Source organism: Austrofundulus limnaeus, unplaced genomic scaffold (genome assembly GCF_001266775.1).
Source record: "Austrofundulus limnaeus strain Quisiro unplaced genomic scaffold, Austrofundulus_limnaeus-1.0 Scaffold4, whole genome shotgun sequence".
NCBI lineage: Eukaryota > Metazoa > Chordata > Actinopteri > Cyprinodontiformes > Rivulidae > Austrofundulus > Austrofundulus limnaeus.
In genome coordinates, this window is record NW_013952406.1 from 3,641,227 (window position 1) to 3,654,972 (window position 13,746).

Below are 13,746 nucleotides of genomic sequence, written 5' to 3' on the forward strand. Positions count from 1 at the left end.
TTATTAAAGTGTAAAAAAGAGCTTTGAGCCAAAAATAATTAAATATTTCTACCTTTACTGGAAATTGCTGTGAAAATTTAAGATGGAAAAAAATGACAGGATTACAAAATAATTTATAACAGATGGAAATTTATCAGAAATGTCCTTAAGAAACAGGAAAATGATGAAATGATGATAACCTGAGAGATCCAACAAGTWTAAACTTCACAATAAAAAAATAGTACTACAGTTTTCTCTTTTATAAGCCTGGTTTGTATTTAGAGTCTGGAAAACTTTTGCTGAAAACCTCAAAGTTTGGCTCCCTGTATGCAACATTTACAATATGGTAACTAGGGGCTCCAAACACACGTGTTTTATTAAAGGAATCCATTTAATTTCACTTCATCGGTATTAAACTGACTAAAAAGTGACAAGATTTTGAAACAAATCTGATACGATGGGATGTTTTCCTCATATCTGCCAGAAGTGTTTATCCGGAGTAAACAACGACAGCTGAGCCCTGATATGTTTAACAAACCCCAAACCAAATCAGGAGTAATAAAATCACTCATTTTGGTTAATGAGTATATTAACAGCAGAGGTAGTGTTTAAGCACAAACAAGAACAACAACATTAATAATTGCAACTCTCTAGTGTGCTGGCTGATGTAAGCTTTAATAATTAACAAGTCTTTGTCTTTTCCCCGGGAGGCTCTTTCCCTATTATCCAACTAAGTTACAAACAAGTAATTACGCTGTCACCGAACGGTCACAACAGTTTACCTCCGAATATCCCCTGGCCCGCGTTTAATACCTGCTTCAGTCTGCACAACATTTACAGCTTACCTGACAGATGCCTCCGTTAAAGGCACGCCATTTTAACTTATTTATTTCACTTTTTTCCTCCTCTCATTAGAGGATTAGTCCTCTTACCTCCTGTGTTTACATATTAGTGCTAATCCAATTGAGTCAACAAGGGCACTTAGTGCAGGCTATGAACTGAGTCTGTGGGACTCAAAATGGGAGGGGAGAGGATATTAATTTACTTCTTCAGATTTTAGGCTTCCAGGGAAAATAGTTTGGAACATCTGCTATGACAAATGAAGCATTGCGAGCGAGCACTCTGTCAGTGAGACGTGCTGTCGGAGTGAGCAGCCGACCTGCAGAGGGAGCCCCCGGTTCTGAGTCCTTCCAGCGTGAAAATGTAAAGTGCTCAGTGTGGATTTTACTGGATTCTTAAATACCCTTTGGGGGAAAATGCACCAACTTTATTATAGTTTAGCTTTTTTTTTTTCCCCCACACAGAATGCACACCAGGAATCGAAGCGTTTTTTGCACAAATAGCTAAAAAGTTCYGATTTTTATATGTTAAAACAAGTGATTAGAAAGGGGAAATGTGTTCTGTTGAGTGGAGTCTGGGATTTGATGCGAGAGCAACAATTTCAGCTTAATGAGGATTCAGATCGTGCCGATTCCCTCCGCTTCCCCTCTTCCTCCACCATCATCTCCATAACATCAGTCGTGAGCTTTGACCCGAGGGCCGCACCCCGTGTCCTCTGAAACTAATTAGCCTTTGATCGCTGGCGAGTGCACGCAACGCGAGTCGCACCCGGGAGGTGGTTGTACCGAGGGATCTGGTTGCTGCGCTGACATCAGCACAAAATCAAACTATGTTTTTTTAAATCTGGAACCTGAAACATAAAATCCTAATGTCCTACCGTTTGAAAACACAGGTATCTGTAAGGAAACATTAGTCACACAAAGTGCTTTTGAACACATTTCAAGGTCTAATATGAAAGAATGGCCTCACATACAGGAGTCAATTAAAATGTCTTGCTCAACACAGGCTCATTGCCTGCATTTGTATAGCCAAACCATTTATCTTCACCTAATTAGTTATAGATCAATAATGCGATTGATTTTGCAATATGCTTAAAGATTTGGTGCAGGAGTTAAAGTACAAAAAAAKCCCCTAAAAATAACATAAAATACAAATGCAATACAGCGTCACCCAGACAGAAACATGACTCCTCGGATTTCCCWGCAGATTTTCTAATATGTGTCAAAAACATCTCATCAGTTATTGACTGGGAGAGAGCAAGTCTCAATAAATAAATAAATAAATAAATCAGGCACAGCAGAAGCAAACACATAAATTATTGAAGGGATGCACTTCACATGCCACCTTTTATGTCTGACATTTAAAATGAGTCCATCATACGCTGAAAAATTCACAAAGTTGTCGTCATTCAGGCCAACAACTCTTCCGGTGGTTCATGAAATATTTCGCTAACAGACATGCAGGGTCGATGCTTACAGTTGACGTCAAAGTTGTAGGCGCAAAACTAAAATTTAGCTCAACCGGCTGCGTCATGGTCAGTTTTTGTATTTTATAAAGTCAGCCAGACGGGGCGGCCATTTTGAATTGGGTTAACTWTAAAGAATTTGTTGCAGACGAACGTCATGTGGCAATTTTCTGAGAGTTTCATTAAACTGCTTGTGATGCATCCTTCAAATACAAAAAGACAAAGAAAACATCTTTATATTTAAGAACTCTGACAAAATACACGATTTTACACATCTTGTTGCATAACTGGCATGTTTTCGTTTGAACTTGGCTCAGCCAAAGTGAAACAGGAAGTGACATCAAAAGGGAACTCTTTAAGAAACCATTGTTGATTGAAACAATATTATTTAAACTGTGACTCTTTGTCTCTCTGACAGTGATTCAAAATAACCTAAATAAACTTCTCTACAGTAGCTGTGTTTCCATTGCAAATGTGCCCAAAACTTTGTCGATATTCTGTTAATGTCAAAAAAACACAGTTTTGAAATTGCAGTGTTTRCATTAAGTAAGAAATGCTATTAAAGTCACGCGTGAATATGTTTGTTCTCACGATAAGTCATTACAAACATGGCGGCAATGGATGTAAACACATAGCATGTTGCTACCACGACACTAGTGCTCATCATCAGCCATCAGAGGAGACGTCAGCGTCTTATCGAGGCGTTCGAGTGACGAGGCCCTTATACTAGTGGATACGTATGCTGTGTTTTTAGGAAAATGTAGTTGGTGAGTTTAATACTTTCTTTTATTACTTCAATGATTTTACTACTACTTTTACTTCCCGTCATCTTCTTCGTCGTCGTCTTTTTCGCCAGTATAAGCAGCCGGTTCTTGATCACGTGACTCCTGTGATGCAAAAAAAGTGTTTCCATTGCAGTTTTGCGAAATACATCAATTTCGACACGGCCGAAAAACCACCTCTTCCTAGCGCAAAACCACTTTGTCGAAAAATGTATTTTTTTTCAAAATTGACATGTTTCCATTGAGCAAATTTATTTTTGAAATTCTAATTTGTGCATTTTCATGTTCAATGGAAACGCAGCTTGTGTATGCTGTTAGCTAATGTAACAATGCTTTGTTTACATTCCCCTTTGACATCACTTCCTGTTTCTTTAAATGCAAATATCTCCACAACTGTTCACCTCAGTGGATTATATATATATTTTTTGCAACATGTAATCATTGTTACCTTACCGAACATGAATTCATATTTATTACAAAAAAATGATGTCACAGACACTTTAAAGTCCAACCACTGATATGTGAAATATTTTGGCAAAAGAATAATTGCCTCTCTCCTGTTGGTGGCCGGCTGTAGTAAAGGAAACAACAGCAGCTCTTAGCATCTATGGAGGACAGAGACTGTTGTGRTTTATAAAACTTTCTTACAAGTGTTTCATTAGGAGGGATCATAGCTTGTTCTTTCTTACAGCAATCAGAAATAAAAGCAGCGATTTGTTTCATCACCAATTAAAAAAAAGAATGTTTGTGCCACTTTTTGTTTTATTCCCCCCCTTACGTTTTTTAAAGCTGCAAAACAAAAGGCATTGAATGAAACTGCATGAGCAAACATGCAAGCAAAATGGTTTGGCTCTGCTCGCTGTAAGCTGGTGGAAGATGGAATTTGGCAGCGTGACTTGAGGTATTACAAGTGTGGAGYGGAAAAAAAGTCAGAACATAATGTCGGAACAAAAGAAATACTCTGTTTTTTTGTTGTTTTTTTTGTAGTGAAGCTGTTGTTTGTATTTCATCTTTGTTAAGATTGTATTAACTTTGCTTTTTTTCCCCAAACAAGCTGCCYAAACACCGTGGAGGACAAGGGGCTTTGTGTGTGGTAAAACCGAGATGGTAAAGTAACACCCATTAAACCTAATTTGCACCTTTAGGCAGTTCATTAATACAACACACGGTAGAATCACACCAATATAGTCCATCCTCACCTGAGGGCACCATCTCAATTCATCTACGAGCACACGTTTCTCATTTTCACTAACATTAGTCACCATTTCTGAGCTAAGGAGCAGCACTTGCGAGACAATAGACACGTGTAATGTCCTACAGTCTGTCAGCTATCSTGAAAAAAAGACCCAGCTTGTGTCATTATCCCAACATTTGGATGCTAAACAGGACGGTTTATGTTAGCAGTTTATAACTATTATTGTTTGAATGCTGACTCAGCATTTATCTTATTTTTCTAATTAGATTTTTCTGTTTATTTGATTTTAATCTAACTACTTCTGCATACTTTGTGCTCTTTTAGACCTTTATGCATCAAAACATTAACTATCATGACTGAACTTTATATTTTTGCAGTTTTCTTTAAAAAAATTAATTAAGTAATTAAAAAAAATAACTCCAAACGCAAATATTTCTTGCATAAAACACCCATGAGGCCGAACTAAAGGCTGCAGTTCTGCTCCCCACCAGCAGGTGACCGTTTCCTTTCCCCAGCGGACCGTCCTGTCTGGTTTCTCCATGAATTTCCTTTTTTCTTTTCATCACTCTCTGATGTCCAGCTGCTCCTGTCAACACCTTCTTACAGCAAGCAATTCATTGCGACATACTGGCAGCTGAGACCCCTGTGATGAACTTCAATCTGCCGTTTGCAGCGGGGGCTTCACCCCGAGTTGGGCTAATCAAGGGAAACACCCTTTTCCAAGAGGGAGGGCGTCCACAGACAGATTGAGCCCAAGTTACCCCGTAATTACCCTGCCACTGCCCCTCTGCTGCAAGCTGCTGCATCTGAACCCTCTCTGCAACGGAACAGACACTTTGGTGATTACTTTCCAATCTGTTTAGCAGTGAACAACAACAACAAGCAGTTTGCTTCAATTATGCTCATAAACCACTTTTTTTCCRCTTTTTTTTGGTCCTGAAAATGTTTTTAAAAAGGGTCAGAGCACTTGGCATTTTGTCATGCCTCCCAAGGTAACACAGTGCAAATGTCTTTTGCCTCGGGTTTTGATTATTTCCAACTTGGCACGGTCCCTGGAGGGAAGTTCTCCGGGCTTTCTGAATTTTATTAAAGCCTCTACAGCTGATTACTTGCAGTGAGGTGCACAGGTTGGCGCATTTTAGGGAGCGGAGTGGAGGCCCGACAGGGTCATGTTTAACATGTCCACAGGCAATCAATTCACCTTAACCCCTCCTGGTTCTCCAGGCCTCTCCACCTAAGCTGTCCTTAACAGCCAAGCAATGGTGAATTACTGATAAGGCCCCAGGTCTCTGACCTATATATCCCTCCTGTATGTATTGGAAAAATTATTTATAATGTGTAGAAAGGGTAAAATTAAACAAGCGTGCGCCGAATGGCTGTGAAATTCACTTTATCCTTTAGTTTTTTTTTTTGTGCAATGGGAATTTATTAGATTTTGGCTTGTCAGGGTGAAAAATGGGGGTTAAATTTGTTAAATACATGCAGGATAAAATGGACTAAATGAAAATCAGTTCACTAACACTTACAAAAAAAATCTGTAATAGTATTAATTCTGACCAAAAGCTGGGTTTACATGCTTTTGATAATGAATGGAAAGTCCTCATTATGTGGTAAACAAATCCACATGTAATTAGGAATGAAAACAATTTGTTTTATAGTTGTGTTTGCTTTGCGTTTATTATTTCCCCCACTTTGTGTAAGGTTGATCAGTCTACTATTTAAACCAACATAGATTTATTATAAAGCTGAAGCTTATTTTACCCAGGAAGTCTTCTATAGCTCAGTGGTTCCACTGCATTTCTCTTACATGTCAGTGACCTCTGTGTAAGTTTTTACCTAACAAGCATGCAAAGGGTTCTACATTTGCCCTCATATGACAGTGACTAATTGCCCTAAGGATGCGAGCTGCTTGTTAGGCTAAGGGAGGATTCACTTGCTCTTCAGCTGGCTAAATTCATTATTTCTCCTTTTTTCAATTCGCCCTGCCTCGTCTTAAAAAGGTTAGAAACCAGATGTGAAGAGTTGCTTGTTTCTGTGTTTTTGCTATTTATTTCCAGGAGGGCTTGTTTCTGGACAGAAGTTGTGCCTGACARGTTTGAAGTGTTAGGAACTGGATCAGTGTGATGAGGCACAAAGCTTTTCTAATCACACTGACAGATGTATAATGTTAAAGTGATAGTTTGGAGATTTTTTAGGTGGGAATCTGCAGAAAAGTTGTCGACAATGAATACTTTGCCTGTTGTAGAAAGCATTTAACTCACCTCGGTTTATTTAGAACTGCATAGAAAATGTTTATAAATGACCGTTTCAGTAAATTCTTGTAAGTTATTTAAAATCTGAGTTGTTTTAAGAATCCCCTTGGTTTCCAGTCTTAGCTATTCATCAGAATAAAATTTTATTTTTAACATCCTGTCTAAAGGCAAATGTGATAAGAAGTTTAGTAGTAGCTGTACGTTTTTCAAAACACATAATCAGGTCTGGCGAGATCGATAATTAAAGATAATTAAAATGTTCGACTAAAACAGTCTCTTCTTTCAGCACAAGATGTCTTTATGTTAAAACTCTGGTGTTAAAGGTGGTGGAAGGATAAGCATTCTTTTAAGGCATGCTAAAGCAACATCCACATCTACAACAGGTAAGATATTAATCATTCATAACCTACCCTCAAAGACCAACTTTAAAGGATTACACTATCATTTTTTTTAATTGAATCAGTATGGCAACAATGTTTACTGCCATGACGTTATAATTGTTTTCGTGTTTCTCTTTATTATTATTATTGTGTGAATGCTTTGGACCCTATCTCCTTCCACAYTTTTTGTGCTATTTCAACAATTTTTATATCAAAAATTTTCAGCTCCTTCCTGCCATTCAGGCTATGACTTTTGGTATTTCAGCTATTTCTACTTTTTTTTAGCTATTTCAACTTTCTCTGTCTCACATCAGATGCGTTGCTTTGCCCATAAGGATACAATAAGTGAGACAGCTGGACTGGGGATCGAATCAGCAATCTTCTGGTTCCAGGACCACTCCCCCCAACCACTGGGCCACAGCCGCCCGATGAATGGGAGTGAAGTGAATGGAGCTTTTTTCAACATCTTTAAATTTCTTCATAATGTTTTAAAATTTTTACTAAACCTTACACATTATCTTCTGGGTTTGTTGTTTTTTAATCTCTTGTGCATTTCTTAGCTACTTTTTGCTAACTTTAGCTGTTTTCTGCTATTTCAGCTATAGTTCTGCTTCTTTTTTCTTTTTTTCTGCTTTTTCTGCTTTTTGTACTTTTTTGTGCTTCTTTCTGCTAATTTGACTTATTTATGCTTTGTACAGTTGCTTTCTGCAATATTCAGCTATTTTAGCCTTTAGCTTTCAGCTTTTTGTGCTAATTCAGCTATATTTTGCTCCTTTTTATTGTTTTTCTGCATTTTTTTGCTTCTTTCAGCTCTTCAAATTTAACTTATTATAATACTTCAGCTCAATTTCAGCTTCTTCAGCAGCTTTCAGCTAAAGTTTTCAGCAACAGGCAGTCACACTTGCATTTTCGCAGGAAATGCAATTTCTCTAGTTTATGAAATGCATTTGGTCCTAAACATATCAGCTCTTTAGTTGTTCTTGATTTGAACAACCTGTGCAGCTGTCAGGGCCGCGGCTGTTTAGACAGTGAATCACAGAGAACATCAGTCTGGCGTCGGTTGTGCTCTGTCTTCACCACCCTGCTGTTTGAGTATTTATGCTCACTGTTTGCACAGAGAGCACAGGAGGGGGGGTCTTCCAATCAATCCCATTATCTTTGCTGAAAATGCCGGCGAAGCTCGACCAGACCCTCCAGTCTCTAATGGCCAAAATTAGGCGAGCTGGAACTTTGCACATGTAAAGCGTTTAGCACAAAATCTATCCCGCCTCCTTCCTTTTTGTGTGGTGATTTTCCGCGTTTACCCTTTCTCCCTCTGTCCCCGCATATATCGCCTCTCAACTACCCTTCCTTATGTTCGGCACCATTTCATCCCACCTTCCCCCAACCTTTGCCGCCCCTTGCCTGTCCCTGGATAGGTTTCAGCATATAAATTTGAAAATGATTTGTCCTGCCCTCTTAATAATAGATGAGAGAGCAGAGTCAGGGTCCCTTCAATAAACTCCTTCCGCGCTTTAATTAGTGAACAAAAAAAAAAAAAAAACGCCAGGCCTGCTGAGGACTCTGGCTTTGGCTCCGTGTTAGTAATTAAAACTGAAACCACCGAAAGGAGCGGAGAGGAGAAGGCTCTATTTTTAACGGGCAGGCTGTTTGGTGCTGAGTGCCCGTATAAGGTTCTGCAATAAAGAGTGATAATGAAGGTGTGAGACCTCTGGGGGCTGACTGGGCGTTCGCTACAATGGCTGCTCTCACACCAGACTGAAATACAGGGAGCAATTAGAGGAGGCAGCGTATAGACTGGCCACCAGAGATTAGTTAACACCTCAGGAGCTCCGCTTCAGGACAGGCACATGCTTGTTTTCTTTCTCACTCTTTTGCTTTCAAAGATAAGGCTCAAACGATGAGATTCGTTTTATTCACTTGTCAACTCGCAGATTAAATTTCAAGTGGTCTTGTTGCTGCTCGTGTTGATTTAGATCCTTTTTTTTAACAATATGTAGTTTGGATTTGAATTATTCACATAAAATCTTTACACAAACCTCTTTTTTTTGTTGTAAATGGACTTTAACACTTATGGCCAGCACTGCCTGAGATGGAGGAGACCTTAAGCCCAAGAACCAATCAAGAGGACATTGTTAATAGAGGCCACATATAAGCCGTTAAGCCAGTAAATGCATAATGTTATTTAATTGGAGTCATAAAAAGCCAATTAACCCCCTCCCCCGTGCTCTATCTCCCCCCACTCCCCCCCCCTCTCTGTCTCTTTCTCCATCAAACCACCAGGACGGCGTGAGCCCACGTGCCACAAGTCTGAGCGCACGACGCCATTGTACGACCGTATTATTCCAAAGTCATTTTAAAAGCAATAATTCCTGTGAAATTCAGATGTGTAAGTCTCCAAAAATAGACAAAAAAAAATTGGAGTCAAGTCCTATTGAACAAAAAGAGGAGAGCACAAAGGTGAGAAGCTGCATGTGATCACTTCCTCTTCTTTTTTTTTTTTTTTTACCTTTTCATTCTCTGAATATACGGATTTTGACAATATATTTGCTCCCAGGAAAATAGCAACAGTGGGTCGCAATATTGGATCTGTCAGGCTCAGGCCATTTAAATTTCAATGCCAGTAAAGTGTGTGTGAGGGTGGGTGGGGGGGGGGGGGGGCAGACACTGTTAAATATGATGCTTGAATGAAAATCTAAACCCTCCAATACCTCTAAGCAATGTAACTCAATGAGATGAATTAACTGTAAATGCCTCATTCTCTGTGTGAGTGTCTTCCAATTTAAAATCTCATTATTCATATAAGATCCTGAACAAGGTGACTCTTAGGATAGATCAAATAAGTGAAGATAATCTTACCGGACAGTTCTATGCAAATAGGAAATGTATTGAATCAACTCTGAGGAGAATGGGGAATCAAATAAGCTAATAAAGTAGAGTTAGGATGAAAAACACCGTGAGGAATGTTTCCTCCCTATCTCAGCTCGGTGCTTATACCACTGCCTGTGAAGTTACCAAGTGTATTAATTCAAAGGATGCTGTCATTTATTGTGCATTCTCTTTAGTGTTTTTATTTTTTTTATTTTTGGAATGGTATTAACAGGCTGGTTCAATAAGCTTTTCAGCGCAGCTAAATCACTGAGCTGTTTAATCTCTGCTGCCATAATCTCCAAATCATCACAATATCTTAATATTTACTCCCAATTTACAATACCTCTTCTGTGACTGGGAGAGCAATTTACATCTTAAGTGTGTATAATAATAGCGTCTTTTTTTTATTTCCCCTGGTTAGTTTGCCCAACCAAACCAAAGACAGCGAAACAACTAATAAATGTTTGTTGGGGGGGGGGGGGGCATTTGACAAGGATTGATTACGAGCCAGCCCAGGTCTGCACAAGTTTATCCATAATTCATAGTATAAATAATGTAGTGTTCATTACACCAAAATATGAACTTTTTATGGTTTTTTTTTATTGTAGACGTTCCACAAATGAACATAGTCTCTGCTTTGGTTTTGTCTACACCTCAGGGGTGAAASCAGGTGACAACTGCAATGATATAATTATATAATGACCTCGCAGACAAAGCTGGTAGATAAAGGAACTCTGACAAGGCCATGTGTGCTGTTAAGTGGTGGTGGGGGAGGGGGGCACATTGTACTTATTAACCTGCAGGATTAACCTTGTCCAGTAACTATGTGTTAGAAGTCAGATTTGTTTACTTATTAACATTCGGTCGCACGCATAATCCGAAAAGAACTGCCGGGTGTTTGTCTGGTTTTTCTTTTTTTTCCTATCGGTTGGCTCAATATTTGCAAATACAGATAGATTCAGACCTGCAACAGTACAGCTCAGTTTATTTGCATCGCGCAAACTCATGYCAATGTTTACAAGAAATGGTACAAAAAAAATCWAWARTAATTCAAATTCTCATGTGTTTYCAGGCTATTATTTGTCCAATTAAAYTACAACACATTCGTATACAGTACTTTATAAAAAGCCAAGAAGTTAAAAAGTAATATGTGCATAAAAAGGCCACCAGATTGTGTCAAATCTTCACTTTGTCACAACAAAATGATGATTCAAGATTAATAGTAGTCATGTGTCGGAGGCTGATTTAGACCCAATCATCTCTCCACACYCAGACTTTTAAGTGTCATCCTGAGTTTTCATCCTGTGACAAATGTTGTTCACATTGAAGCAAACAGTGGTTAGAGGAAGATAAGAGTAGAAGAAGAAGTTTGGAGTAGTAACAGAAAAAAATAGAAAAGAAATTATGTGCATTTATTTCTTTAAGAGATAGGTTTGAACCAATTTTCAGGACAAAAAATTGAACAAGATTTGCTCGTGTATTTTAGCCAACATGAGTTTGTTCTTCAACCGAAATACATGTTTGTAAATCTGGTGTACACTTCTTTTTTACAACCTCACAGAGAGAAAATTGTCAGTTGTTCAACCAGACACACAAGCAAAACAACAACAAAAACAATTTAAGTCTTGCTCAGAGGATTGGAACAAAGTTTGGTAAAACAGGATGCGAAAAGCGGTGAGTAAAATGGTTTAAACCTCAGTCAGGGTGTGCAACTGAACACAGCTGGGGAAAAAAAAACAAAAAGATATACTAGATCAGTCAAGGTTGTGAATTTGTCAAAATAAAAAATAAATATGAGGAGAAGAAACCCTTTCTTTCTCCTTTGTTGTCCGTCTCTCCGACACCGACCAGCTCCATTTGGCTCAAAACGGTTTTCCCGCCAAAATCAACTTCACAAAGCTTCAGATGCTTCTTTTTATCAGCTAAAAATATTTCTACATTTGGTTTTCTTCATTATAGGTCCAATCATTGGTAATTTAAAAACGCCTGCCGGTTTAAATAAAGCACGTTTTCCCAGAGAGGAAGCGCTTCCCTGGCTGACCATCCTGTTTGATTTGATGGGTTATTAAAACACTTCTGTCAATAAATAGCGTGGTGAATGCTAATATCTGAAGCCACCATCGATAAATGACCATGAAACTAGCGCAAATTAACCTCTAAATGTCATGGGAAAAGCTGGTTCCACAGTTATTACACTAATATGCTAAGGAAAGCTTGGTGACAGACGCTACAGGGGCATAAACACAACACAACTATTTGAGTTTGTGTTTAAGAACATGTGTGAGCATTTTATAGATCCATATGAATCCATTTATTGCTTTACAAAATGCAGAAAAGGTGGTAAAGAAGTAACTTTATGGTGACCTTAGAGGCAGTTTATTGGCTGAAATAACCTAGAATCATGACAATTTTGTGACGCCTGCAAAATCCTCGTGCACCTTTCAATTCAGAGTCATGTTTGTAGAAGCTATGTAAACTATAAAAGACTTTTGTTGTGGAAATTTATCGTGTGTTACTCCACCACACAGGTGAGTGTGGATTAAAAGGTCTTATCGGGGTGATTTTTAAAATTTATTATGTATATATTTTATTCCTGGACATAAAAAGGGATGAATTTGTCTCTTAAGTTTTGCTTTTAATAGTGCTCTGTGTTCGCGAAATATAGATTTGCTTGTATATATGATTATGCATGCTTTCAGTGAGTGTTTGGTGAAATAAAATCCATTAGAGTGGAAAAATGAGGGAGATGGAGGAACTGGGGTTTTAATGCAACAAATCATTTGCCATTAACCTCACCTGTTATTTTATGTAAATCGGTGTCTGTGCTGTTCTAATGATAGCATCTAACAGAAACCAATCTGATTAGGATCAGACAGCAACACACACACAAAATCTGACATTATGACTCTCCATCCATTATACGCACTACTTTTTCCTCATGCTTGCTTGTAAATGGGCTTTTTATGTTTTGCATTTTTTGATGTTTCAGCTGTTCCGGGTGTCAGACTTGACCAGCAAGCTGCGATAATGGTGAGAAAACAGCCCTGATTGGACGAGGCCGGCCCGTCACAACAGGTCAGTAATGCACAGCTCATTCAGCCGCAGATGATGCAGCATGTCCAACAAAGGAGACGCGAACAACCGACCGAGTCCRGTAAGCGCGGTAAGTCTTTGTTGGTGCTGTCCTTTCTACTGCCAGTATCAACAGAAATGTCAACAGCGAGCGTCTGTCAGCACCTCGTGTCACATAATCACAGGAAATGGGACTTGTTATGGCTGAGTTCATAATGCTTCCCGCAAATCCTCAGGGCCGAAATATTCTCCGATAAGCCACGACTGCTCTTTTCCATTATATGAGTATGAGTTGCAACTTATTCAAAAAAAAAACAAACATAAGTAGGCAAGAGATCGTACAAGCTCACATACRGTATTGCTGCTCATGCTTTAGATCAAAAAATATTCATATTTTAGCCTAAACACGCAGGAATATTCAGTTGTTTATTATGCCGTGACATTTGAAGTGTATCTTTTTTGTTGTTGTTTTGAATGTTAATGTCTGCGTTTCAGGAATATAAATCAGCGGGTTGTGGTCTTTCTGCATTGTGCTCTTTGGAGTTGTATGTGTGACTGCAGAAGTCACCATTTATTTGCAGAGTGAATAAGATTCTGCTGCAATATTACATTTCTGAGCACAAACTGCTCACAGGAACTAATTCACTACGGTTTTTTCTTAAAGTTTGCTTCCTCACTACGTAAAAATAAACACAAACTAGAGAATTTACATTTCCAGCAAAAAGGCAGACTGATTGCTTAGAAAGATTTCTGCTGAACAGCTAAGAAAGCTGAAACTAACCTGAAAATAAGTGAAAATAGTAGATGAAATTGAACGAAAAATTTTTATCATTGTTTTATTTTATTTTCCATGTTTGAAATAAAAAAATAGTAGCTGAAATTAAAAAAAAAACTAAAAATCTTCCAACTA